Source organism: Lissotriton vulgaris, chromosome 9 (genome assembly GCF_964263255.1).
Source record: "Lissotriton vulgaris chromosome 9, aLisVul1.2, whole genome shotgun sequence".
NCBI classification, from domain to species: Eukaryota; Metazoa; Chordata; class Amphibia; order Caudata; family Salamandridae; genus Lissotriton; species Lissotriton vulgaris.
This window is the reverse complement of record NC_141697.1, coordinates 231,328,971-231,355,196: the sequence shown is the minus strand read 5'-3', so window position 1 is coordinate 231,355,196 and position 26,226 is coordinate 231,328,971. Positions and strand designations below refer to the sequence as shown.

At 46.6% G+C, this 26,226-nt stretch overlaps 1 protein-coding gene across 1 annotated transcript in view; it reads right to left on the bottom strand.

The window, feature by feature from the left end:
- The window catches only part of PLEKHG3 (pleckstrin homology and RhoGEF domain containing G3), a 608,515-nt gene extending 582,545 nt beyond the window's left edge, over positions 1-25,970 (bottom strand). Inside the window, exon 1 of the mRNA XM_086939446.1 lies at positions 25,845-25,970. The gene's annotated coding sequence lies outside the window, so the exon portion shown is untranslated. The remainder of the gene's footprint in view (positions 1-25,844) is intronic.
- Between the last annotated feature and the right edge of the window lie 256 nt (positions 25,971-26,226).

Here is a 26,226-nt window from a genome sequence, read left to right as displayed (position 1 = left end):
CGGGCCCATGTCGTAAAGAGCCTTGTGTGCGTGGGTGAGGAGTCTGAACGTGATCCTCTTGCTGACGGGGAGCCAATGCAGGTCTTTTAGATGGGCAGAGACGTGGCTGTGACGAGGGATGTCCAGGATGAGTCGTGCGGAAGCGTTCTGTTTGCGCTGGAGTCTTTTCTGGAGTTTGGCTGTGGTTCCAGCGTAGAGGGTGTTCCCGTAGTCCAGTCGGCTGGTGACGAGGGCCTGGGTGACAGTCTTCCTGGTTTCGGTGGGGATCCACCGGAAGATCTTTCGGAGAATGCGTAGGGTGTTGAAGCAGGATGACGAGACGGCGTTGACTTGCTTGGTCATCGTGAGGGAGGAGTCCAGGATGAAGCCCAGGTTGCGTGCATGGTCCGTTGGCTTGGGTGCGGTGCACAGGGCAGGGGGCCACCAGGAGTCGTCCCAGGCAGAAGGAGATGGTCCCAGGATGAGGACTTCCATTTTGTCTGAGTTCAGTTTCAGACGGCTGAGCTTCATCCATTCCGCGACGTCTTTCATTCCTTCCTGGAGGCTGGCTCTGGCGGGGTCGTTGGTGAGGGAGAGGATCAGCTGGGTGTCGTCGGCGTAGGAGATTATGTTAAGGTTGTGTTGGCGTGCGATGGCTGCGAGAGGGCTCATGTAGACGTTGAAGAGGGTGGGGCTGAGTGAGGATCCTTGCGGAACGCCGCAGATGACTTCGGTGGCCGCGGATCGGAACGGGGGAGGCGGACTCTCTGGGTTCTTCTGGCGAGGAACGATATGATCCACTCCAGGGCCGCTCCTTGGATTCCAGTGTTGCTGAGGCGCTGTATCAGGGTGCGGTGGTATACGGTGTCGAAGGCTGCTGAGAGGTCTAGGAGGATGAGGGCAGCAGTTTCCCAGTTGTCGAGCAGGGACCCGATATCATCTGAAGCTGCGATGAGCGCGGTCTCTGTGCTGTGGTTTGCTCGGAAACCAGACTGTGAGGGGTCCAGGGATCCGTTTGTCTTGAGGAAGGCGGAGAGTTGTTGGTTGACTGTCTTCTCGATGACTTTGGCCGGAAAAGGGAGGAGCGAGATGGGGTGGAAGTTCTTGAGGTCCGTGGGGTCCGCGGTGGGTTTCTTCAGGAGGGCGCTCAGCTCGGCATGTTTCCAACTCTCCGGGAAGGTGGCAGATGGGAAGGAGCTGTTGATGAGGTTTCGGAGTTGGGGTGCGATGATGGAGTCGGCTTTGTTGAAGATGTGGTGTGGGCAGGGGTCGGTTGGGGAGCCGGAGTGGATGGTGTTCATCAAGTAGTACTACTGAATCTCATGTAGCGCTCCGAAGTTACTGGAAGGAGACACATGGTTCCATACAAAACTTCTCAATAAATAAACTATCTGGACCAGAGGCGCAGCTAGAGTCAAATTTCGGGGGGGCTAAGCAAAAATTTCGGGTGGGGGCTGAATCTTTACGCAATCGGTAGAGTCGAGCTGCAGGGGCTCTTACAAGAGGTGAAACAACAACAAAGCCCCATTAACATGCACAAGGTCTTTTAAAGACCTGTGAAGTGCTCGGGTGCGGCTGTGAGCGGGCCCAGGAAGTGTCTCATCCCGGGCTGCCACACACGACGGGGGGCTGAAGCCCTTTGAGGCCAATGGGTGTTGCGCGCCTGATCTGGACTAGGCTCAGCAGTAAAGGCAGGACATTTTCACTATGGGAAGTTACCCAGGTACTCATTGGTTAGAAATGCTCTTAGGCACTGAGAACAGAGAAAGGATGTTGCAGTCATGTCTTGTAAACTCCCTCCAAGCCCTCAAGCCTGCACATACATGCCTTTCACCCAAAAATCCAACCCTGCACCACAGTGAGGAAGTAAAGGGGGATCAATATGGAGAACAGATAACACAATCCAGGAACTCTCAGGAATACTAAATAAGCATTTGCAAAGTCAATACATCTCGCCTTTGTGACTATTGGCTTAGCCAGTGCTTTTTTGTGGCTGCTGTGCAGCATTGGCAAAAGAAATAAAAATGTAATGACGTGTATGGGTCATGCAGCCACCTCATTCAGTAGGTCATTTTATTCACCGATCCAATATGGTAAGCGCCACTCGGAGCAGTGAATTCTTTTTTCACTTGCGCAAATAGGAGCTACCAGTCCATTCAAAATAGGTTTGAAAAAAAGTATTTTACGGACTGCACGGGGTGGCGGAGCAACGAAGCATGGGCAAAGGGTGAGTGAGCAACAGAGGATCTTTCTGCAAAGGGTTTGCAATAAACAACTTAATTTTTGTTTTTTAAATCATCGGTGAGGCAGTTTTTACTAGTGTTATTTTATGTAACAGTCCATCCAGTTGTGCCTTGCTTTGTATTATTATAATTTTTGAAAGAGACAAGAAGAAAATATCACCTAACCAAGCACTCAAATTGCAGGCAGCCAAAAAGGTCAAAAGTCACTTGTTAGATTTGGGGGTCTCTGGTTGGCACCGGTATGCACTTGTGACAAGCAAGGATCCTCTCCTCTAGTCAGGGCAAGGGACTTACTCTAGTGAATAACCCCTGCTCACCCTCTAGGTTGCGTGGCGCGAGCAGACAAGTCTAATCCCCGAGCGTTTATAGGTTAAGCATTTATGACAGTTACACAGTAATCAAAAAAATGACCCACCACAAATGGACATCAGTCTATGTTTTATAAAAATATGTAAGCCTTATGTAAATATATACTTCTATGCAGGTTTAAATACAAGAACGTAATAACGTTTCTAAATATGAGCCACAAGATCGTTTAGGCAAAGCATCTCTTAAACAAATAAATGCGTAGTTCCGTTAGCCGTGCGCGTGGCGCACTCTTGGTCCGACTCCTATACTGGTTCACAAAGTTAAAATAATACTGTCAGATCGTTGCAGACCTCTGGGTCCATGGCGTGCGCACAGGGGGGCACAAACTGGGGCACAGTACCTTTGTGAGGAGTGGAGTCCGGCCGAAAGAGGCAAGCAGGGCGTGGCAGAGGACGGGGTGCAGGTCGGCCTTCTGATGCGGTGGTCCCGGCTGAGTCCGGCTTCGTGGGAACGAGGGCCACGGGGCGATGAGGCGAACAAGGCAGATCCTCGGGGACGCTGTGGGTGTTGGAGCAGTGCCTTCGGGTCTGCTTGGGGTGCTGCGGTACGATGCGGGCAGGCGCGGCACGGGGCTCCCAGTACGGAGCATACGGGGAGGCTTACAGCTTGCGGCACGGCCCAGCGGGACCCAAGATTGCGGGGCGGCTGGGTACGTCTCGAACGTACGTGCCGTCCGGGGCTCGAGGCAGCACTCGGGTTGAATTCCGGCGGGAGGGTTGAGAGGCGCCCAGTGCGGCGCGAACAGGACAAGGTGGCAGAGTGTGGGCAGCCCAGCGAGGCGTAGGGTGAGGGGCTCGAACTCGAGCGGGGCTCACACAAGGTGGGGGCGGCCAGGCACAAGTGTCACGGCCCAAGGAGGGGGCGAGGCGCACTGGGAATCACGGCCCCAGAGATGTGGGAAAAGGTAACAGACCAGTAGCAGAAAGCGAAGGCAGGATGAGCCCAATGGTCCTGGGGCTCAGTTCAAGGGACAAGCTCGCTTCCAAGCCCTTGGAGATCGTTCTGAAACACAAGTTCTTCTAAGCAAAAATAAAGCAAGTCTTTCGTAGGTTCCTTCTCTCCTTTGGCAGCAAGGCAACCACTGCAGGCCAGTCCCCAGGATATGGACAGTCTTCCTCTTTCAGCTTTCCCGGTTCCTCCTCCTCAGGCAGAGATTTCTTCTTGGTTCAAAAGCAGGATCTGATTTCTTAGGAGCAGGGCTCCTACTTTTATACACAAAATCCTTTGTTCTTTCATGCCAGGGGGGCCTTTGCCTAATCCAGTCCAGGCCCTGAGCACTTTGTTTTGCAGACTCTGGCTTCTCCTTTCAGTGAGCAGGGCAGAGACATCAGATGCTCCGCAGGAGGTGGAGCCAGCATTGTGGTGACAAGTACAGTCCAGGAGTACTCTGTTGACAGTCTTCCCCCTCTCTCTTCACAAGGTGCAGGGTAGAGACATCAGCCGCTCCCCAGGGGGCGGAGCCAGCATTGAGGTGGCAGAGCACAGCCCTATTCAGAGTCAAGGGGCACTCCCCCCACCCATCCTGGTGTAATCTCCCTATTCACCACCGTCAGCCCCAGCCTGTCTCTTGGAATTCCCCAGCCCTGTCACACACAGAAACCAGACAGTAAATACACCTCAGAGCAGAGGAGGGCTGAAATAGTTAGGCAAGCAAATACTAACTTTCTAAAAGTACTATTTGCAAACACAGGATATTAAAATAAACTTTACTAAAAGAAGTATTTTATTATTCTGAGTTCAGGCATACTACACTTGACTTTCTACCATGCTCTCTGAGTCTGTTAGGATTATAAAGTGTAATAATTCCAGCAGCCCATTCTGGCCTATGGAGAGCAGGTAGCCTTACAATAGTGAAAAACGAACATGGCTGTAATTCGCTATTAGGACATGCGACACACATCAGGGCTAGTCCTACCTTATGCTTACAATGCACCCTGCCCGTGGGTCTACCATAGGGGTGACTCACATGAAGTTATGGAAGGTTTAGGGACTGGCAAGTAGGTGCACTTGCGCAGTCAGCATGACAGTACCAGGCTGCATGCAGGTTCTGCAATGGCAGACCTTAGACAGATTTACCAGGCCGCTTCTGTGGGTGGCACAACCAGTGCTGCAAGCCCACCAGCAGCATTTGTATTTACAAGCCCTGGCACTCCTGGTGCACTTTACTGGGGACTGACAGTAAACCAAATAAGCCAATCATGGAAACCAATCAATGTATACACTTTTCATAGGGTGCACTTGCACTGATTGGCAGTGGCACAGTGCTCTGAGCAGCTAACACCAGCAAAATACATAAGGCACATCAGCAAAAAGTGGAAGGGAGACTCACGCCAAGGTGCCAGGTCTAACATCACTTAATCACTGAACTTTAATATGGAGATGGGAAATAAATAGTCATTTAACTGGGCACCCAATGTGCCAGCAAGATAAACATCCGGTATTTAAAGTGAATATAAAACATAAATGAAATAAAAACACACCTTTGAACCACATGTGTCCTCACTGAAGAGAAAGGAACTATTTTTACGAGACAACAATTGTGCAAAGGCTTAGTGCAGCCTCTCAAAGTGAAGGGAGACAATAAGTAAAGTGGGAGGACCCATTGCCCCACGACGTTTGCTGTGGTGCGTGGAAGCAAAACACAACTTCAACGCTGAACAAAACATTATGTATGCTTTTTTGGGAAAAACAAGAGTCTGGCAAAAATGCTGAAGTGGTCTCCAAGCCAGCCCTAAAAATTGGTAACCAGGTAGGGGACGGGCTGAAAAGCCTCAAGAGCCCTAGGCTTCTACCCCACCCTGGCTTGATGTCCCTTATGAGACACTGCACACTGAGGCATCAGCAAAGGTTTGCTTGTTCGCACAAAGAACAGTTTCTGCTAGTGTAGCAATTGTAATGTAAATGTATTTATATAATGCTCATGACCCCTGACGAGGCACTAAAGCACTTTTTTGGCAAGTAGCACATTACTCGGTAGTGGGAGTGAAGTTTCCCTTGCATTATAAAATAAATACAGTGCTTTTAAAGGTAATTGTGTACCCATGTACTCAACAGGCAGCAGAAGGGAAAGCTTCCCTCAAAACAGGCACAGCATAAACAGCAGCACTGCAACACATCTTCTCAACCTGACAGGCCACATACTGGAAGACTGACAGGACCATTTCAACATGTTATGCTTCCAAGATTGGTACATCAAGTACAATTCAAATGCAATACCTGTTAAGTACAGTGCTTTACATCTGCAAAACTGCAGTTGTAATCTGTACGAAAAAAAGAATTGTAAAATATTATTTGAGGATAGGAAGGGCATTTTGAGGGCTGCAGTGAGATGAAAATGTGCAGAAGATGGCATCCCACCCAGTGGCTTAAGGAAACTTGAGGGGCCCCCCCTGCATAGCACATGGAAGGCCCCCCCCCCCCCAGCGGCCCGGCCCACCACTTACCACTTTGCCTCACCGACAAATAAACAGTCACCTAAAGCTGTACTTATCTGTGCATACTCCGAACAGCGAATATAAATAGAAAGCACTTTAATTGTGTTCTAGGGCTGCCTGAATGATGAGATCCATGACTGATAATTAAAGGGAACAAAAGACAGAAAAGTCATATTACAAATGAATACATATTTTTTTTATTTATAACCCTATATAGTGCCAAGATGAGGTCTTTCCAGGCTCTTTAAACACATGGCTGGCATTTTTCTTTTGGCAGCCCTACTTTATATTCCTTTTCTTGAAATGCATTCTCACACTACAGCAGTAAATGTAAATTTCAAATGCAAGGAATAGGCAGAGTGGGGGCCCAGGGGCTACTGGAACCAGACAAAAACTTAGCCTTGGTAACCAGTTTACAAAGGTATGTTGACTGTGCACCTCAGATAGGGCACAGCTGACTATTATGGTGCACTGTAGCACCCAGCAACACTTTTCAATAATGTACATCACACGCAGACATGTAATAGCGCACTTTGGGTAGAGCTTATACAGCACATAGCTCAGAAATACCATATAGCTGGATGGCACGCATCTCCCAAGAGCATTGTAAGTTGTTTAAAACAGAATGCACCGGACAGACTTTGCATACACCCCACATAACGTAGGTATACTATACAGCTGGCTGCAATGTGGCCCCGAAGAGCACTTTTCAATAGCATGGCACAAACACAAACTTCTAACACAACACATTAAATAGAACATTTTGCGTAAATCTAACTAAGCACAGACATGGCATTTGGGCAGTGGACCATATTTTCCATAGAATGCAGTATATAAACATAAATAACGTAACATAACATGTAATTGCTGCCCCAATAGTAGTGTAGCTCTATCTATAACTTGGTCATCAGAATGTTCTATAACAAAGACGATGATGCTGGGCTGGCAAACAGGCGAGAGGGCCAACTCATCTTCACTATTGAGAGGCTCAGAAGCGCACCATTTAATTTATGAGGCTGGCCACCTAGCCGAAGGACAGATATGAGGCAACTGGTGCACCCATGCTGCAGCTGCGCGCTACAACTACTGCGCTGATGGTCCAAGCTCTACGCCACTCTACTCTATGCCACTGCACTCTACTCCACTGCGGACTACTCTGCACCACTCCGCACCCCTCTAATCTGCTTCACGCTACTCTACATCACTGCACCAATGCACTCTGCATCAATGCAGTTTATGCCACTTTACTCAAAACCAATACACACTATGCCAATCTACTCTGCACCACTGCACTTAATCCCACTTCAGGCTAGGCCACTTTACTCCACTCTACAACACTGCACTCTTTGACGCTCTTCTCCACTCTGTCACTCTATGACACTACCTGCACCATTCCACTCTACGCCATTGCACTCTACGCACTGCAGTCTACTCTGCTCTGCTCCGCTCCACTCCACTCCACTCCACTCTGTTTTACACCACTCTACACTGCACCACTCTACACCACTGCACTGTATGCCAATTATTCAAAATCAATGCACCCTAAGCCACTGCACTCTATGCCAGTCTACTCTTCACCACTATACTTTATGTCACTTAATTCTAGGCCATTCTACAACACTCCACTCTCTGGTGCTCTAATCCACTCTATGCCACTCTGCAACACTACTCAACTCTATGACCCTCTATGCTACTCCCTTTATGCCACTTCATTCCACTATATTCTACACTACACTTGTCTTCTCCGCTACTCTACGCCACTACACTACATGCCACTATACTCCGACACTCTATGCCACTCCACGACACTACTCCACTCTATGCCATTTCATTCTACTATACTACTCCTCTCTATGCCACACTACTCTACAACAATCTACTCAATCAATCAATCACTGCATTTATAAAGCGCGTTACACACCTGTGAGGGTCTCAAGGCGCTGGGAGGAGGGGGGCTCCTACTGATCGAAAAGCCAGGTCTTGAGGAGTCTTCTGAAGGCCAGCAGGTCCTGAGTCTGTCATAGGCTGGTGTGGAGAGCGCTCCAGGTCTTGGCGGCGAGGTGGGAGAAGGATCTTCCGCCGGCGGTGGCCCTTCGGATGCGGAGAACTGTGGCGAGGGCAAGGTTGGCTGAGCGGAGGCTTTAGGTGGGGGTGTGGAAGTTGAGTCGGTTGTTGAGGTATGCAGGTCCGGTATTGTGAAGGGCTTTGTGTGCGTGGATGAGGAGGTTGAAGGTGATCCTCTTGTTGACGGTGAGCCAGTGCAGGCTTTTCAGGTGGGGTGTGATGTGGCTGTGTCGAGGGGCGTTGAGGATCAGTCGTGCCGAGGCGTTCTGGATTCGTTGCAGTCGTCTCAGGAGCTTGGTTGTTGTTCCTGAGTAGAGGGCGTTCCCGTAGTCGAGTCTGCTGGTGACGAGGGCTTGGGTGGCGGTTTTTCTGGTGTCAGGAGGGATCCATTTGAAGATCCTGCGGAGCATGTGGAGGGTGTTGAAGCAGGACTCGGAGACGGCGTGGACTTGCTTGGTCATGGAGAGGGTGGAGTCGAGGATGACCCCCAGGTTGCGTGCATGGTCTGTGGGTTCTGGGGCTCTTCCTAGCGATGTAGGCCACCAAGAGTCGTCCCAGGCTGATGGGGTGGGTCCGAGAATGAGGACCTCCGTCTACTCCGCTCTACACCACTCTAACACTGTACTCCACCATACGCAACACACTCTATGCCTCTCCACTCTTCTCTACACCACTCCACAGCACTCAATGCCACTCCACTCTATGACACTCTGCTTCACTCTACAATACTCAACTATATGACACTCTAATACACTCTACAACCTTCCAATCTACGACACTCTACTACCTCCATGACAATCCACAACACTATGCCAGTCCACCCTATGCAACTCCATGACACTCCACTCAACTCTACTCTACACCACTCCATGACTCTACGCCACTCCATAACAGCCCACTCTACTCCACGACACTCTGCTTTACGACACTCTGGCAGAAAAGCAACTTGCGCCTTGTCTGTCTAAAAGCCCCTCCCATGCTGTGTAGCAAATGGGGAAGGGTCAAATATGAACATCAATCCTATCCAGATAATCTAATTAATTGAATCACTGGCTTAGTGCCCTCCCATTTTTGGTGCTTTGCAGAAGTTTTAGGATCATCTTGGAGATTCTCGTTGCTTCAATGGGTGTAAATTCTGATGTTTATGTTTCACTCGTCTTCAGTACTTGACTTTTTTCACAAGAAAGTGTCACTCATAGTCGTTGAATGTCACTTATAATTACACTGAAATTATGAAAATGTCACACAAACAATCTCAAACCATGGCAGCTATGTAAGCCTATAATTAATCTTAACTACTTGATCAAACTCACTATCAATGTAAATCCCTAGGTATATGACATCTTTAAGAATGTAGTCTTTAGCATTCATAATAACCTTGCTGGGACTAAATTCACGCGCATTAGAAGTATGGTCGTACAAATCCCAGTAACGCTTGGTGTGGTAGGCTTAAACAGTTAAAACTGGCCTAAACTCACCATCATGATATGGAACAAAACGGCAGCTATATTGGTAATGTTTGACTAAAGTCAGATGGTTAGTAGTCTAGAACATACACGACCCTTCCTAAAAGAAAACAAGTTTTCCGATATAGTACCAGATAAAATAATGCTACTCCTAAATGGCCGCCCTTTTCAGCCACAAGAACACTGCAAAAACGGACTGCATTCTGCTTCTGTAATGTTTTATTTCTAGCTTTGAATTTTTTTTAAACATCCCTGCCCCTCTGGTTTTCTATAATAGCTTCTATAGTATGGGAGAAATATTATTACCGTATACAAAATGCCAGAATAAAAGCAAGTCTACATTCCCTTTGTGTGTATGGACAGTCCAAGCATGAATATAGATCAAATATTTAATTTCTTAGTGCGCTCTTTTATTGTTTTTCTGTCATAAAGTGAAAGTAATTAGTAGAACAGTTTCCGAACTGAGCTAAAGTGAAATGTAAATGCATAACTGCGTGAGGAGTGCTAATTGGTTGCTGGCTGTGCAGCTGCAAAGGGGACCCCGGGAGTGGGGTGGGGGGGGGGCGCACCGCGGGGTCTGCGGGGGCCTGTGTTACGCCCCTGATCCCACCCAGACAACTCGAAAGTTCCGAATTCAAGAGCTACTTCTGGAATAACTGAGTTAAATATAAACAGAGCCATATTTGAAGACCTCTTCCTAACCCAAGCACGTTCCTCCATCTACCAGCAATTACCCAGCAGAGTGATGAGTCAGTTCCTTACTCCCAGGGGAGGTAATGCATCGGATCCTTACTGTCAGGAGAGGTGATGCGTCGATATCCAGACAAGCTGCCTTGGTTCCTTACTGCTAGGCAACATTGATGATGAAATCGGCGACAAAGAGGATGCATCGAAAATCCAGACGCGTTGTGTCTGTTCCACAGTGTTGAAGCAGCCACTGCCTCGGAGTTGGAGAGGTGCGTCACAGACTCCTGTGATGCAGTGCTCTAAACTCACGCTGTGGCGGTTCTTCAGACATACTGCGATGGAAAGCGGAGGCCTGCGGTATAAGCAGTGGTGGATATGCAGATCTGGAACCACGCTCTGGTGCAGGCAGCGGTGTTGAGGCGAAGTATGTAGCGAGGAGTCAATCTTTTTTAAAAATTTTTTAGAGATGCTGGGAGTCAATGCATGGATTTTCTACTTCAGTTCTCCAGATTCTACTTCCAAGGGCCCAAGAACTGGATTTGGCACCACTTGGCAAGTTAGGACTCTCAGCAAAAGATCCCAGGCACTGGTAGGTGAAGTTTTTGATGGACCTGAAACTTCTTAACAGGAGGCAAGCACACACGAGCCCTGGGACAATCTTGGAAACAGGACACAGAAAGCAAAGTCCACTCCGTTCACTTCCAGGACAGAAGCAGCAAGAAGCAGGCCAGTATAACAAAGCAACAGGCAGAGTGGCAGTCCCTCCTACAGCATCCATTTCTTTTCAAGGCAGAACGTCCCCAGTCCAGAAGTGTTCTGATTTGAGCGAGTCAGAGGTTCAATACTTCTACCCCTTTCTGCCTTTGAAGCAGGCAAAGTTCAGAGGAAAGTTTGGTAGTGCACAAGATCCTGTCTTTCATTAACCTGGCTCCAGACACACTACAGGGGGGGGGGGTGGAGAAAGCTTTGTGTGAGGACAGGCACAGCCCTATTCAGGTGTCAGTGACAACTCCTCCCACCACTCTAGCTCAGGAAGGCCCATCAGCCTGGTGATTGCCTGTCAGGATATGCAGTGCACATCTCAGCTCCCATTGTGTCTGACTGTCTAGAGTGAATGTGTGACTGTCTAGAGTGAATGCATAAGAGCCCATCTGTCCTCTTGACCCAGATGTGGATTCTACAGACAGGCAGAAGCACAAAATGTTTATCAAGAAAATGCACACTTTCTAAAAGTGGCCACTTCAAACACATTTCAAAAAATAACTTCACCAAAAGATGCACTTTTAAATTGTGAGTTCAGAGACCCCAAACTCCAAATCTTTATAATTTCCCAATGGGAAAATACACTTAAAAGATATGTCAAGGCAATCTCCATGTTACCCTAGGAGAGAGATAATCCTTGCAATAGTGAAAAATAAATTAACATGATTTCACCAATAGGACTGTAAAACATACCAGTACATGTCCTACCTTTTAAATACACTGCACCCTGCCCTTAGGACTGCCTAGGGCCTACCTTAGGGGCGACTTACATGTAGTAAGGGAAGGTTTGGGCCTGGCAAGTGGGTGCACTTGCCAGGTCGAAATGGGAGTTTAAAACTGCACACACAGACATTGCAGTGGCAGGTCTGAGACATGTTGCAGGGCTTCTCATGTGGATGGCACAATCCGTCCTGCAGGCCCACTAGTAGCATTTGATGCGTCCTGGGCACTTTACTAGGGAATTACTAGTAAATCAAATATGCTAATCATGGATAAACCGATCACCAATACAATTTAGACACCGAGCATATGCACTTTAGCACTGGTTAGCAGTGGTAAAGTGCCCAGAGTCCTAAAACCAACAAAAGCAGGTCAGAAAAAAAAAAATAGGAGAAGATAATTTCTGCTATAACTGCAATGTAGTTTAACAAAAGTTCTACAATCTTGTAAGCGTTCAAGGAGGCATTTGGAAAGGTCTCCAGGCTTCAAATCACCAGCACTTTCAGTTAACAACATATACTGTGCAAAGGAATAGTTAAAACCCGAAGGCAAAATAGTCCATCCATATTTCAAGAATTAGAACAGCGTGCCTTCCAAAAACACCCCATGGCAAATGTATTAAGTGTTTGCAGCAGTGCATGGTCACAAAATAGTGACACAAACCGGCACACAGTCTTGAAATGGGATATACTTCCGAGTACAAATCTTGATTTGCACTTAAACGTAGCCCTAAAGTAACACAAAATAGTGCTTTATGCTACTTGGCATCAAGGAACATCCCATGGGTGGTTCGTAGGCAGTCCCATGCATGGTACTTGATGCAAAGTCCTATCTACTAAAGAAAGGTAGAACGGGCTTCGTGCAAAAGAAGAAGTTGCACCTGCCTGGAGGCAGGTGTAATGTTTAAGAAAAGTTTTATTTTCTCAAACTTTGCATGTGCGCTATAATTTATAGTGCACATGCAAAGTTTAAAAAAACTTTAAACAGTCTGAGCATAATATTTTGTACTGGAATTGTAAAAAAAAACAAAAAAACACTATGTTAGACATCACACAGACAACTTTGCCCTTTTTGCACAAGACAGCTTAAAGTGAGCTAGTGCTGCGAGACCGGAAACCAGCGGCCTATCTTTGCAAATATGGTGTGGTCCTGCTGTCTCCTTTTCTTGCAACGCAGCACATAAACATTTGTAAATTAAAGTAGAGGAACTAAAACACCATGCTCTGAACACTCAGGAAGTGGTGGTGCTGGGCTGGAGACTACAGCGGTAAACAGGACAGGAAGAAGTCAGCCACTCGGAGGGAATTTTCTGGCACTGCTTATCAAAGACGAACAATGAATGCCGCCGACACTGTACTGTGCCCTGGAACTACTTTATCATGTCCTTGTGATCAATTTATACAACATTTGCACAGGAAAGCAGTCAACATCCGCAAAATGCCATAGGCGGTTAAAAAAATATTCAGACTTTAGCTTAAGGGTCTGTCTGTCATAAGACTCCCCAAACCAGCCAATGGCGGAGGAGGCCTCAACCACAGCCCCCTTCAGTTTGTTAGGGGTATTACTTGGGTGTGTTGTGTGCTGACATGGGGTCATCCAAGTCACTTTTAACACCCAAAAGTAGACTTGAAGGCTTGTCTTTTGGTTGGTAACACTGGCTGTTGCAATTAAAGGTCCAGGGGAATGGCTGAAGAGAATGCACTGGCAGAGCTGGACTGGGAACGCAAACCAGCTCTGAGAGGGGGCGCATGGAGAACACCGCAGCTGCTTTTGTCACAGCGGGACGATGCTACAAGACCGCCCCCCGGTAACAAAAACAGCTCGACAGGGGTCCAAAACCGGCCTCCACCCTTGGGGCCTCCAGAGAAACGCCCGGTGCCCGCTACGACCAGTCCGGCCCCATGCACTGGTGCCAGGAATGTATTCCTCAGAGCAAGGTAACATCTTCCTGGAATGTGCGTGGTCTCTCTCAGAAGTCCACATTTTTCTCTTCAGGATGCCACACATCCTCCAAGCGAGGCCCTGAAATGTGTTCTCTGTGATATTCAGAGGGAATGCCTACATCCAGGGAGATTCTAGCGAGAGCACACAAGTGTTGTAGAAACTATGCAACCGTTAATGCAAAGTGTTTTTATATCAATTTATTGCTGGACAGGATATGAAAGGGTGCAGTCTAACCTAAAAACCAAGCTACGCTATCATTGGGAGATTAACACAGGGGTCTTAGTTTAGTACTCACTCTGTGAACAGATGGCTTCTGAAATAATCTAAGCAGGGCCCTGTCAACAAACCAAACATGCACATCTCAAAGACCCGGAAAGTTGCAGTATCAAATCCAATCTGTTTTGCAGACCTCACTGGGTTGTTCAATCAATCTATCAAGATTTATAGAGTGCGGCTGCTTCACCCACGAGTGTCTTGAGGCGCTGTCGGATAGCGCTGCCTGTTCTCCTATTGGTTGAACATCCATGTTCATGTTATCCAACTGCCTCAGATGAAGCACCGACTACCTAAGCGTCTGAGGCGGCGAGAAAGAGGCACTCGCCGAATGAGGGAGCCAGAATCGCTGTTTCACCATACAACCAAAGAGCCACTGGCCAATCAATCAATCAATCAATCAATCATAACACTTATAAAGCGCACTACTCATCCATGAAGGCCTCAAGGTGCTGGGGGGGGGGGGAGGAGGGGGGGCAGGCTGCTACTGCTCGAATAGCCTGGTCCTGAGAAACCTCCTGAAGGTTAGTAGGTCCTGGGTCTGTCGTAGGAGGATGGGGAGGGTGTTCCAGGTCTTGGCGGCGAGGTGGAAGAACGATCTGACACCGGAGGTTGTTCTTCGGATGCGGGGGACGGTGGCGAGAGCGAGGTCGGCAGAGCGGAGCTGGCGGTTCGGGGTGTAGAAGGTGATTTGACTGTTGAGGTATGCTGGTCCTGTGTCATGGAGTGCCTTGTGTGCGTGGGTGAGGAGCTTCAAGGTGATCCTCTTGTTGACGGGGAGCCAGTGCAGGTCTCTCAGGTGGGGTGTGATGTGACTGTCTAGGATCAGGTGGGCGGAGGCGTTCTGTATGCGTTGTAGTCATTTCATCAGTTTGGCCGGCGCTCCCGTGTAGTGGGTGTTTCCGTGGTCCAGCCTGCTGCTGACGAGGGCCTGGGTGACCGTTCTTCTTGTGTTGGTGGGGATCCACCTGTAGATCCTGCGGAGCATGCGGAGGGTGTTGAATCAGGAAGAGGAGACGGCGTTGACTTACTTTGCCAGATCTTCCTCAGCAAAGCAAAGGCCACTATACCTCATAGGGGTCACAATCTGGTACTATTCACACACATAGGATGACAAAATCACCATTCGCTATCAAGTGGCAGAAGCTGGTTTCATTAGATCAGTAATTTACCTAAAAAGTGTCAGCATAATTTTTACAGCTTTAATTTGATGGTGTAAATCGGAGAGCTATAACTTTGACAAAGGACAGGTTGGACATCCCTTGCATCTGGTCACAATTTCAATAGTAGGACATCTTGTACAATTTGATATTACCTTCCAATACCGTTGACTGATGAGAAACAGCATGCAGATTAGGATATTAATTATTTAGGCTGTGGCATATCTTAAAACTAAAGACACTGGATACCAAAAGAAACAGCAAAAGCCACCCGTGATCAAGTCCATTCCCAGACCCCACCAAATAAAGAGTACACAATCTGAGCAACTGCTGGGTAGAGCTAGAAGGTAAAGGCCACTCTACACCTCAAGCTGACCAAACGCCCACAAATCTGCTGACCAATTTTAAACCAACAGCAGTAAGTGTACATTCGTACATCTTTGTTGCACTGCATTTCTGAGAGAACGCATATAGGATAATTATCCCAAATTGTACCAGATCAACACTTCCACCATTCTCAAAAGATAAATGCATGGCATATGCTTGTGCATGTAAACATGTATAATTTGATTATATGTATATTTTGAGATATATGCATTTCTTTGTACAAATGTATATACTATTTATGGTTTAAAATATATAGGTAGGTCTGCATAACAAATGTATATTACTTACATACATAATTTTATGATTAACATGTTTATTGGTCACTGTATAGTTTACATACAGGTTTTTTGATTATATGCGTATGGGTCTCTTATTCAATGTTATCACAATGTGCAAATACGTTGTATCTATCAATGCTTCACTATTGAAATTGAGAAAAATATCAAATAAAAGCAAATATAAATAACATTTTTTTAAACATAAAATTACCAAACAGAAAAAAAATACAGATAAATACATTCGTTTTATGATGTACAACAACAGTCGAAGGTCTGAGGGCCTGATTAAGAGTTTGGTGGATGGAATCCTCCGTAACAAACATGACAGATTTCCCATCTGCCGTATTACAAGTTCCATAGGAATCAATGGAATTGTAATACAGCGGACAAGCTATCCGATACATTTGTGACTATCAAACTTGTAATCAGGCTCCGACTTTCTAAATATTTATCCATAAATGTACATATGGGACTTTATATAAACACAACTTTATATCTTTTTATTATTTTCCATATACACCATTTTATGTATCTATATATTTGTTACTTTACTTCCACTGTAGAAAAATAAAATTTAAAAAAACCTTCAACCCTGTACAAACTCACTCCTCTATGTCTCTTCCTACACCTCTTTAAATAAATCCTCTACCTCCAGTCGGACTCATCCCAAACATCCTTTTACTACTATAATCGACCAAATAACACCTTTTAGATTCTTCCCTCCTCTTTTCCGCCCTTATCCTATTCAGTCAAACTAACAGACTCGCATGTCCACCACTCCATTTAAGAACATATATTTCCGTATACTAATCCACTTTGGGTTCTGAAGTAGTATGCTACTCGCCGAAAAGCACTACAATGCCTCATCAGGGTAGTAAGCGATATATAAATACTATTACAACTGCTTCCCAGCAACAATTGTCAATATGAATCTATCCCAATAACCATAGAGACCTTAGTGTGTGCACCCAAAACACACAAAGCAGGGGCCCTGATAAGTAACACCAACCTCTCACAGGCAGACTCAGCATGCCGTCTTCCAACTGCAGCATAGCCAGTCCTACCGGTGGCATAAACATACCAACCAGGTTATTGACTGGTGTAACAAACGACTAAGACGTACACAGCACTCCCGGTCCTACCGCCGGTGTCCCAAGCAGTAACCAGCAATGGACCCTTCATCTTCTCCTGCTTTGATGGAATGGCGGGCAGGGCCGGACTGGCCATAGCGGGCACCGGGCAATCCCCCGGTGCTCCGCATGGGGGGAGGCCCGTTTTGGGCCCCTGGGGGCTGTTTTTGTTACAGGGCCGTTTTTACAGCATAGCTACAAAATCGGCCCTGTACCAAAATTGGCCAAAAACCGGCCCCGGCAAAGAGCTCGTGGCACCTCCAACCCCCACCCCGAGTGAGGAGGGGGGATCAGCCGAGCACTTTGCCAGGGCCAGTTGTGGTTCCCAGTCCGGCCCTGATGGCGGGTATCATTTCACCACTGAATCACTGTTGGCACTGAAAAGCCTCTTTCTTATCTCTCTGCACTCGCCTGCTCTGCATAAGCGATGGTCAGAGCAGAGGTAAGAGTGCATGCAGGGCGCTATCTTGAATTAAGCCTCAGTTTACCACAGAAAAGCCAAACCCAGGGAGGGAAGTCCCAACCCGAGATCTGCCTACCACGGCAATACAGCACGACCAATAATTGAACAATATTTACGTCTATTTAAAAGAATGCAAGTGTGCAAGAAGGTGCTAATATACAACAGTTTAAGGCAAGCAATGTTTGAAGATTCTTAGCTGCATAAAGAAAGTCACTTGATAAAGTGGACATGTTGGTGTTTTTAACTAGTGGGCCAATCGAGCGTTCTAGGCTGCTCTTTAGAAGAGGGAAAACAAATTCATAATGCAAAGCAATTCAATAAAGATAAAAATACAGGCCACGCCACTACAAATACAACAAGCATCTGCAATGCAATGGGTCTCGCATTTGCGAGAGTTAAGAGCTATTGCCGTTGTAAATGACAATGTTTTTTACCTATGTTGTTTGGTTTAGAGTGGATCTATGTGATGTGGCATGGAATTATGTGGTTAGGATTGGGACTGTGTTGCGTGGAATAGGGTGGTGTGTAGTGTATTTATGTAGTGTAATTATGTGGTTTGGTGAATATATAGGGGTGAGAGCTGCAGACAATAGAAAGTAAGAGAGAGGGATGAGTAGTTTGTGCACTAAGTGGTGAACGAAATTCATACAGAGGAGGCAGAAAGTGTGTGAGAAAGAGAGAAAGCAAGAGAAGTGCAAGCAACAGACGTAAAAAAGATGGAGCACCTGTGTATGCAGAGGACACCCGAGGAGGAGGAGGAGAGCGTGAGTTTGAGGAACAAAACCTTGAAAAGGTATGGGAAAGAAACTGTGCTCGAGGACCTGAAGTTATCCATAGGGCGGCAAGAGTGCGAGAGAGAGGTGAGAGCATAAGAGAGAGAGGGACAAGTGGGAAAGGCGCCCAGAGGTGGACTAGTCCACAGTGTAAGGAGGTACAGGAAGGTAGCATGAGTGAGTAGGCAGAATAGAGAGGAGATCTGAAGTGTGAGGGAGGGATGAGAGAGGGCAGTGGGATTGCTTTGATGAAAGGGGTTAGTGGCAGTATGAGGCAGAGATGAGGGGCAGTGGTTGTATGGGGGAGAGATGATAGGGTTGGTGAAGTGCAAGGTAGATATAGGTTGTACTGGAATTGTTCGTTATGGAATTGTGTGGTATTGATTGTGTAGCGAAAATATGTGGTATGGGGTGCTGTAGAATTATGTGGATAGTAATTAAATGGTAGTAAGTGTACTGGATTTATGTAGAATGAGGTTGTGTCTTAAGGAGTTAATAATGCAGATTGGTATTGCGTGTTGTGGAGTTGAATTATGTGGTGTGCTGTTAAATTTTGAAGCATGATGTGGAAATATTTGGTGTGAATTGAAGATACGTGGTGTGTTGTGTAACTGAAATATGTTGTTTGATGTGGAATTATGTGGTGTATTTTGGAAATGTGTGGAGTTCAATTGTGTGACCTGGAACTGTGTGGTGTTGAGTGAAATTATGCTTTGTGAAATTATGTGTCATGGTGTGGAGTGCATTTATGTCGATTGGTGGCATGTGGAATAGAGTGCATTTATGCGGGGTGCATTTATGTGGTATCGAGTAGAGTAATTATGTGGCACCGAGTGGTATTATGTGGAGTGCAATTATTTAGTGTGGGGTAGAATTGTGTGGCATTAAATTGTGTGGAATTATGTGGCATGGTGTGGAGTAGTATTATATGGTGTGGATGTATATGGCATGTTGCAAAGTTAAATTTATTTTGTACAATGCCAATAGGTCTCTAATTTGCAAGAGTTAAAACTATTGGCATTGTAAATGACAATATTTTTTATCCATATGTTTTATATAGAGTGGAGTGGACACGTAGTGTGGACTGGAATTATGTGGTTTTGAATGGTTTGCCGTAGAAATTTGTTGTGTAGAGTGGATATGTGTTGTGGAATTATGTGTGACATGGTGAGCTGTGGAATTATGTGGCTAGTAATTGTGTGGTTTTGAGTGTAGTGGAGTTATGTGGAGTGGTATTGTGTGTTGGAAAGACTGGAAGGGCTGGGGCAGTGTTCGTGGAACAGCAAACTCTGCTTGCCACTCTGGATGTTAGCCAAATGTATTAGGCTTACTTTTGGTAAAAATTATGTCTTGATGTTAGAGTCAATTTTGCAACATGGAATGAAACGCTGAACTTCCAAAAATGGCTGCAAATAATTAGTCAAGAAAAAAAGATTTGAATACTGTATCGTGGAATTGGTATCAGTGCCTAAATATGAAAACTTTTGATCACCTATTTACCATTTATATGGACAATCTTAAGTCGATGTGTTCGTTGTTGAAGTGTGTAACATGTGAAATGTGCATTTTCATTTAAATGTAGGAATTAGGGAAGTTCAACAAATTAATGGGATGTGGGAGAACTGCTTATATTTTGTAGTTCGTCTTGGTTTGTCATTATTAATGTACCTTTTTATTCTTTTACTGATCTTACTGACCTAGACTGGATTCACTTTTCCTTTGGACATTTGTTATCGTGTAGGTAAATAAAAATAAACAATGCAGGTGTATTGCTTGTTAACCCTGGGTTACAACGCTTCACAATTTTAAACACGTGGGTTATACAACTATTGCGACTCCGCCTCATTGTGGTTGTTTGTAACTGCAGCCCTACCGCTGTGACGCTTGCGGATTGTGCATACTTTAGGGTCGAAATTTCAACGTGCTTTATTCAGTTCATATCCATCAGTCTCCCCCCCCCCCCCCCCCCCAAAAAAATAGATGGACTGTAAAGGGGCGGCTGAGAATAAGTGCAAAAAATCTGAAAGGAAAAGGACAGATCTATATTGATTGATATGTAGATATGTATATTACTTGTATGTCTTGTATATCTCACTTATGACACCACATTGTCACTCAATGTCACTTTGTTCACCATAATCACCTTATTTATATATTACTTAATGTTGAACTCATAAGATGTGACAGCCATATATGAATTAGTAAATACTACATTTGAACTAATGTGTAGCTTTGTTGGTGTGTTCCATTAGTGGTCTATAAAGTAATTCATTAGACCGTTTCTACAAATGATCGGTATGAAGTACTAAGCAATTGGTTTACCTGACAGAACCATCTGTAGACTTTATGGATCAGTTAGGAGGCAGCAAATAAAAGCGCCCCGAGCCTGAACTAGTCAGGAGTGAAAGGCAGGAGCGAAAGTCCTTTATTAGATACAGCAGGTCTTTCAGACAGCGCATGCGGGCTGCCTAGGCTCAACCTAAAAACATTGGCGACATGAACAGCGTATTTGTTTGTATAGTCAAAGGGCATGCTTGACCATGAATAACACAAAACAGATAACAAGGCACAATAAGACACAAATGTAATGTGCAACAAGTATTGGCATAGCCAATTGTTTGGCATAGGCAAGCGTGAAATGTTTTTAGGTTTTACAAACATATGCAATGAACAAAAAAATGTGTCAAAATATTAACCATTTAAAAATAAAGAAGTGGCAGTGCATCTCAGGTACAGCAGCACTGACACAAAGGTGCACTCCTTCCATGGTGTCTGTGCAAATGTGTTCAGGAAAATCACAGTTACTCAAAGTGCAAAACAGCCAATGGATGAAGTGGGCTGACCTTTTGCCCTATGCTGTTTATTGTGGTGGTCAAAAGCCAAATGTGAATGACACTTAACCCCTTCGATGCTGATGACGAGCTCAGCTCGTCATCAGCCACGGGGGGCGTGTGCGGATGACGAGCTGAGCTCGTCATCTAACGCGGCTTTTAGAAAAAAGCAGCGTAGCGTAAAAATAACCGCCGCAGCAATGCGGTTAAGCAAATCAATGGATGAAAACGGCTGACCCAAAGGCCCTTTATGCAAATGTGCTTTTATTTTCAGTATGGTTTTATTGGAAAAAACACAAGGCAGGAAACCAACTAAAGCTTTCTCTAGGTCAAACCAATATGTAAATAAATAGATGTGTGACATATTTTTAATACCATCATGCTGTCAGTGGATATGGTCATGCTTCATGCACTTTGAAGGGGAATTATATATCTCCTTGCTGGTGGGTGCAGTGAGAAGACTAGTCCTGCCTGTGAGGGGATGTCTGGGGGGCCCATTAGATCGCCTTCCCCCTTCCAGAGGGTTGACATTCGCCAGTGCACCGACAGTGCGCCTCCTGACAGATTCTTTGCTCACTTCTAAAACACGGCACAGACGCAGAGGCAAAGGGATTTGCTCATTTGCATGGAGCCACACCCTCATGCAAACAAGGAAATGCTATCTGATGATAAAGTACGTGCACCAGCGCTATCTGTGTCACAGAAGGGGACGCACAAGCGCCTGCGGCCCCTTCTGTAATACCAAAATGTCCTGGGGTGTGCACAGTGGGTGCAAAGGCCTGTTGCGCCCCTGGGGCACTTCCATAATACGGGCCTTGGCCTCCTGCTGCTCACCAACACCATCCTTGGTACCATACTTCCCAATCTCTGCCCAAAGACACACCAACAGAGGTTCTATGACCCATGCGGACAGAGAAATGTGGCTTTTGGCATAGGTGGCTTGCCTGCATTCTCCCACCACCGGGGCCTCATTACACATACAGCACATATTCCTTGATTGTGCTGGGTCAACCTTTTAAAACTTACGCCCGGTGCAATCAAGAAAAATGCACAGTATTAAGGTGCAAGTGCTGCCCCCAGGCAAGCCGTGATCCCGAGCTGCCCTGGGGGCAGCGCATTCCTGTGAAAAATGGAGTAACTACTTTGAAGCCGCTTTGTGTTTTCACAGTGTAGGCGGCAACCCGCCTGCACTTAAAGGGGATTAGAGATCCCCTTGCAGATGGGTGCAGTGAGCGTCTATACCCGCCGGCAAGGGGATGTCTGGGGGCCTATTGGACCCCCTTTACCCTCGCCAGAGGGTTGGCATCAGGGGGCGCAATGACAGTGTGCCTCCTGAGAGCTTCTTTGCCTAGCCCATGTCTGTAATACGGTACGGCCGCAGAGGCAAAGGGATTCCCTCATCCTTATGGGGCCACGCCCCCATGCAAATGAGGGCATGCCCTCTTGTGGAAGCACTGGTGTTGTATATGTGCCATTGCTTTTGATATTACAGAAGGGGACTCACAAGTGTCTGCGACCCCTTCTGTAATACCAAAGTGCCCTGGGGGAGAGCAAAGCGGGCGCAAACGCAGGTTGCCTCCCTCCCCTGGGCACTTCTAAAATACGGCCACAGGTCTTAGAACTGGAAGGAGAGGGGGTAGAGGGCAGGTGAAACCAACAGTCGTGGTTTCACCACCTCGCATGCCTGATGAATTGGCAGAACACAGGGGAAGTGAGCTCTTAGCCTGGTGACATCACAGTAATGGGAAGCAAGTTTTGTTTCTCATGTGTACGTTACAACAGTGACTAAACAGATTTTGATGTGCTATGCATGCTACTGTTTTTCATTGGAAATCAGCTGTAGTAAAGAATTATCACTGAGTACCGAACAGTGACATAGTTATTTTCTGCCCTAGGTTTGCAAGTGGCATCACTGACAATAACAGCAAATAAAATATCTCGAGTTGTCTATTATGTCACTTGTGAAAAATACTTTGGACCAACCATGGCTTTCTCCTCCATCGCCTTCCTTCAGTGCCCAACTTCCAAAAAATTCAGAAAAAACATATAGATATTATCCCTAACCGGATAAAATATATTAATTAGCCCCGTCAGAGGTATTTGCTGTGCAGCATAGTAGAGCTCAAATTTATGGGCCAGATCTGCCCTTACATGTTTGCAGAACTGGCCCTATATGTCTAGCCACTTCCTTTTTAAATCTAATAGTATTGTTTGCCATTTCTATGAACAATGATACGTACGTAATGCACCGATTTCATAAACTGTCAATCCAATGGGGGAAACAAAGCAAACACAAGGAGATGATGGACGGAGCGCTGAAACTTTTCATTCACTCACCCCCAGTCACAGATCTGGGTTGAATCCATCATCGTTCTTAAGCTCACTTCGCCACCTCAGTTCAGACACAGCTATATGCAAATCAGTCTTGACCCTGTGCCTCATGGGAACAGTTCAGTCTGAACTGCCAGGCCAGGTCTTCCCTGAACCGGAAACCAACATCCTGGGACCGGCTTCGGGGTAACAACCCTCTTCAGCCCGGCTAGCTTGAATCCAGTGGCAAAGTGAGCAAGGGACCCGCATCTTGGCATACCATGACCACTTGTTAGTCCTGCATTCATTACTTACACAACTGAACAAAACCCATCATCCTAGTATCTTCCTAACCTCCCCCCACCCCCACTCCCCCCTCCCCCGTAACCACTTGCCAGCCTATTAAATTGGAATACCTGGTGCATTGGCACTATTCCCCACCATCTTCTATGCCTCCCGCCTCACACCCACACCCTCACAGGATTTTTTCTTGCTCTCAATAAACACATATTCTTTTGAAGTTCTTAACATTCTCACCTATGAGCCCAAAAATAACAAAAACATCAAGTCCTGCTGCAGTGTGTCATCTGGGCCTCGTGGCTTTGTAAATGATGCAGCTGGCTTTGAAGATGGTGCCGGCCAGCAAGGTGGCCACTGGAGTTCCATTAGGAAAGGAGTGATGTGGTAATATTTCTTCAGGCCCTGGATGCAACTAAATGAGACACAGGAGGTAGCTGGAGCTAGCAATGGGCAGTGGCTGCAAGGCGTGGGAAGTCGATTTACACATGAAGGACACCGAATGGAAGGATAGGACCTTCCTTGCCTGGGCCCCTTGGTACAGGGGCCTGGAAATGATATTGGGTGCAAGTGATGGACATTTGGGGCAATAGATGCAAGTGATGGCAGTGGATGAAATGCATGGGTACACATGATGAACACAGAATGACAGTGGTAAAAATGTAGAGGGTACCGCTGAACATGAAGGGCATGCGTTATGCACACTGGGGTACATTGAACGACATGGATACAAATAGGAGACGCAGGAGGAAAGCAATGGAACACTCAAGGGATATTGGGCACACTCAAGGGATATTGGGCACACTCAAGGGATATTGGGCACACTCTAGGGATATTGGGGACACTCTAGGGACATTGGGGACACTCTAGGGACATTGGGGACACTCTAGGGACATTGGGGACACTCTAGGGACATTGGGGACACTCTAGGGACATTGGGGACACTCAAGGGACATTGGGCACACTCAAGCATTGGGCACACACAAGGGACATTGGGCACACACAAGGGATATTGGGCACACACAAGGGATATTGGGCACACACAAGGGATATTGGGCACACACAAGGGATATTGGGCACACAAGGGACATTGGGCACTCAAGGGACATTGGGCACTCAGGGGACACATAGGAGGCTTTCTGAATGCAAATGACAGACACGCAGTAGAGTCACAAAGGGCAAGCGGTAACATACCAATGCAAAAGATGTGCAAACCGGAGGGAATGAACTGATCAGCTCACTTGGGGGTCTCTCTTCAGCCGTCTGCACACAGAGTCACAGATGCAATGACACTGGATGAAACAAGGGTCACTAGGGCAACAGATCAGCGCTCGTGGGTGTCTGACATACAGATGCAATGACACTGGATGAAACAAGGGTCACTAGGGCAACAGATCAGCTCTCATGGGTGTCTGACTGCAAGTGTCTTTCCTATAGGTGCACTAACACCGGACAAAACAAGAGGTATTAGGGCAACAGATCAGCTCTCGTGGGTGTGTGAGTACAAGTGTCTGACATGCAGATGCAATGACAGGGGGGGGGGGGACAGAGAGTGAATCTGATGGGCAAACAGGAGGTGGCTAGACAAGCAGGACACTAACCGCAATACACAATTAAAGTACCCTGAATAACAGTGACCACCGGTAAATTGATTAAAATATAATTTCTTCCTTGTTCACCCTCTATATTAACCATTTAATTAAAGTAATTTTAATAAGAGTACACAATGAAGCAGAGCTTTCAAGTTTGCCAGTGTCTAGCGCAAGAAGCCCCTTCAGGCCATGTTTTCTCCCACTGCATTCTGGGATTTGTAGTCCTGGTTAGCCTGGAAGACTCCAGCCTGACTAAAAAGTCTCAGAATGGAAAACAAGTTATAATGTGCGAGCAAATCCCGTACGAACCTCCTACATTTAGCAACTCTGGTTAGAGTACATTTCCCCATTACTTTCGCCAGGCGAGAGCAAGCGGTCACCGATGGGCATGACAGGTCAGCGGTGTGAATTGCATTCACTGTGAATATGTATTAACCCCCAGCACAGAGTTACTGCTGACAAAGAGCGACAGACCAGGGGTGTAGTGTAAAGAAAGTTGACAAACAGAAGTGCAAAGAGTCCCTCGTGTGCATTTATTCACCTCCAGACTGCACGCCTGACTTTGATGATGTAGCAGCTGAAACGGCTGGTGCTGCCTCTAGGCTCTAACCTGACGTTGCGCGTTCACATTGCATTGTGTCAGACGTTAAGAAGTAACCCCACCCCAGAGCTGAGCACTCACCAGTCTGTAAATTTTCTCTGCCCCGGCCCCTACGGCTCCGGCCTTTGGGGTCCTCCTGGTAAACGTAACACACAGGATCCCAGCGTCCGCTCTGCGGATATCAGTAAACCACGCCCGAGGTCTTCCAGCGTGCACGGACAGCCCTCGTTTCAAACAGACCCGGGCGAAGATAAGGCGGTCCTCGTCCAATCTCGAGCGCAGACACGAGACCGGCAGTCTCTGACTCAGGCAGACTGCACGACATGGACATCACTACACAGGACAGGACTTGTGTCTGCTCATCTCTAAACAGAATTTTTATTTTGTGCTATTTAAGTATTATACTTATTTTTTCAAAACAGCATTTAGAAGAAGTAGGACTAAAAGTGTGCCCATCATTATA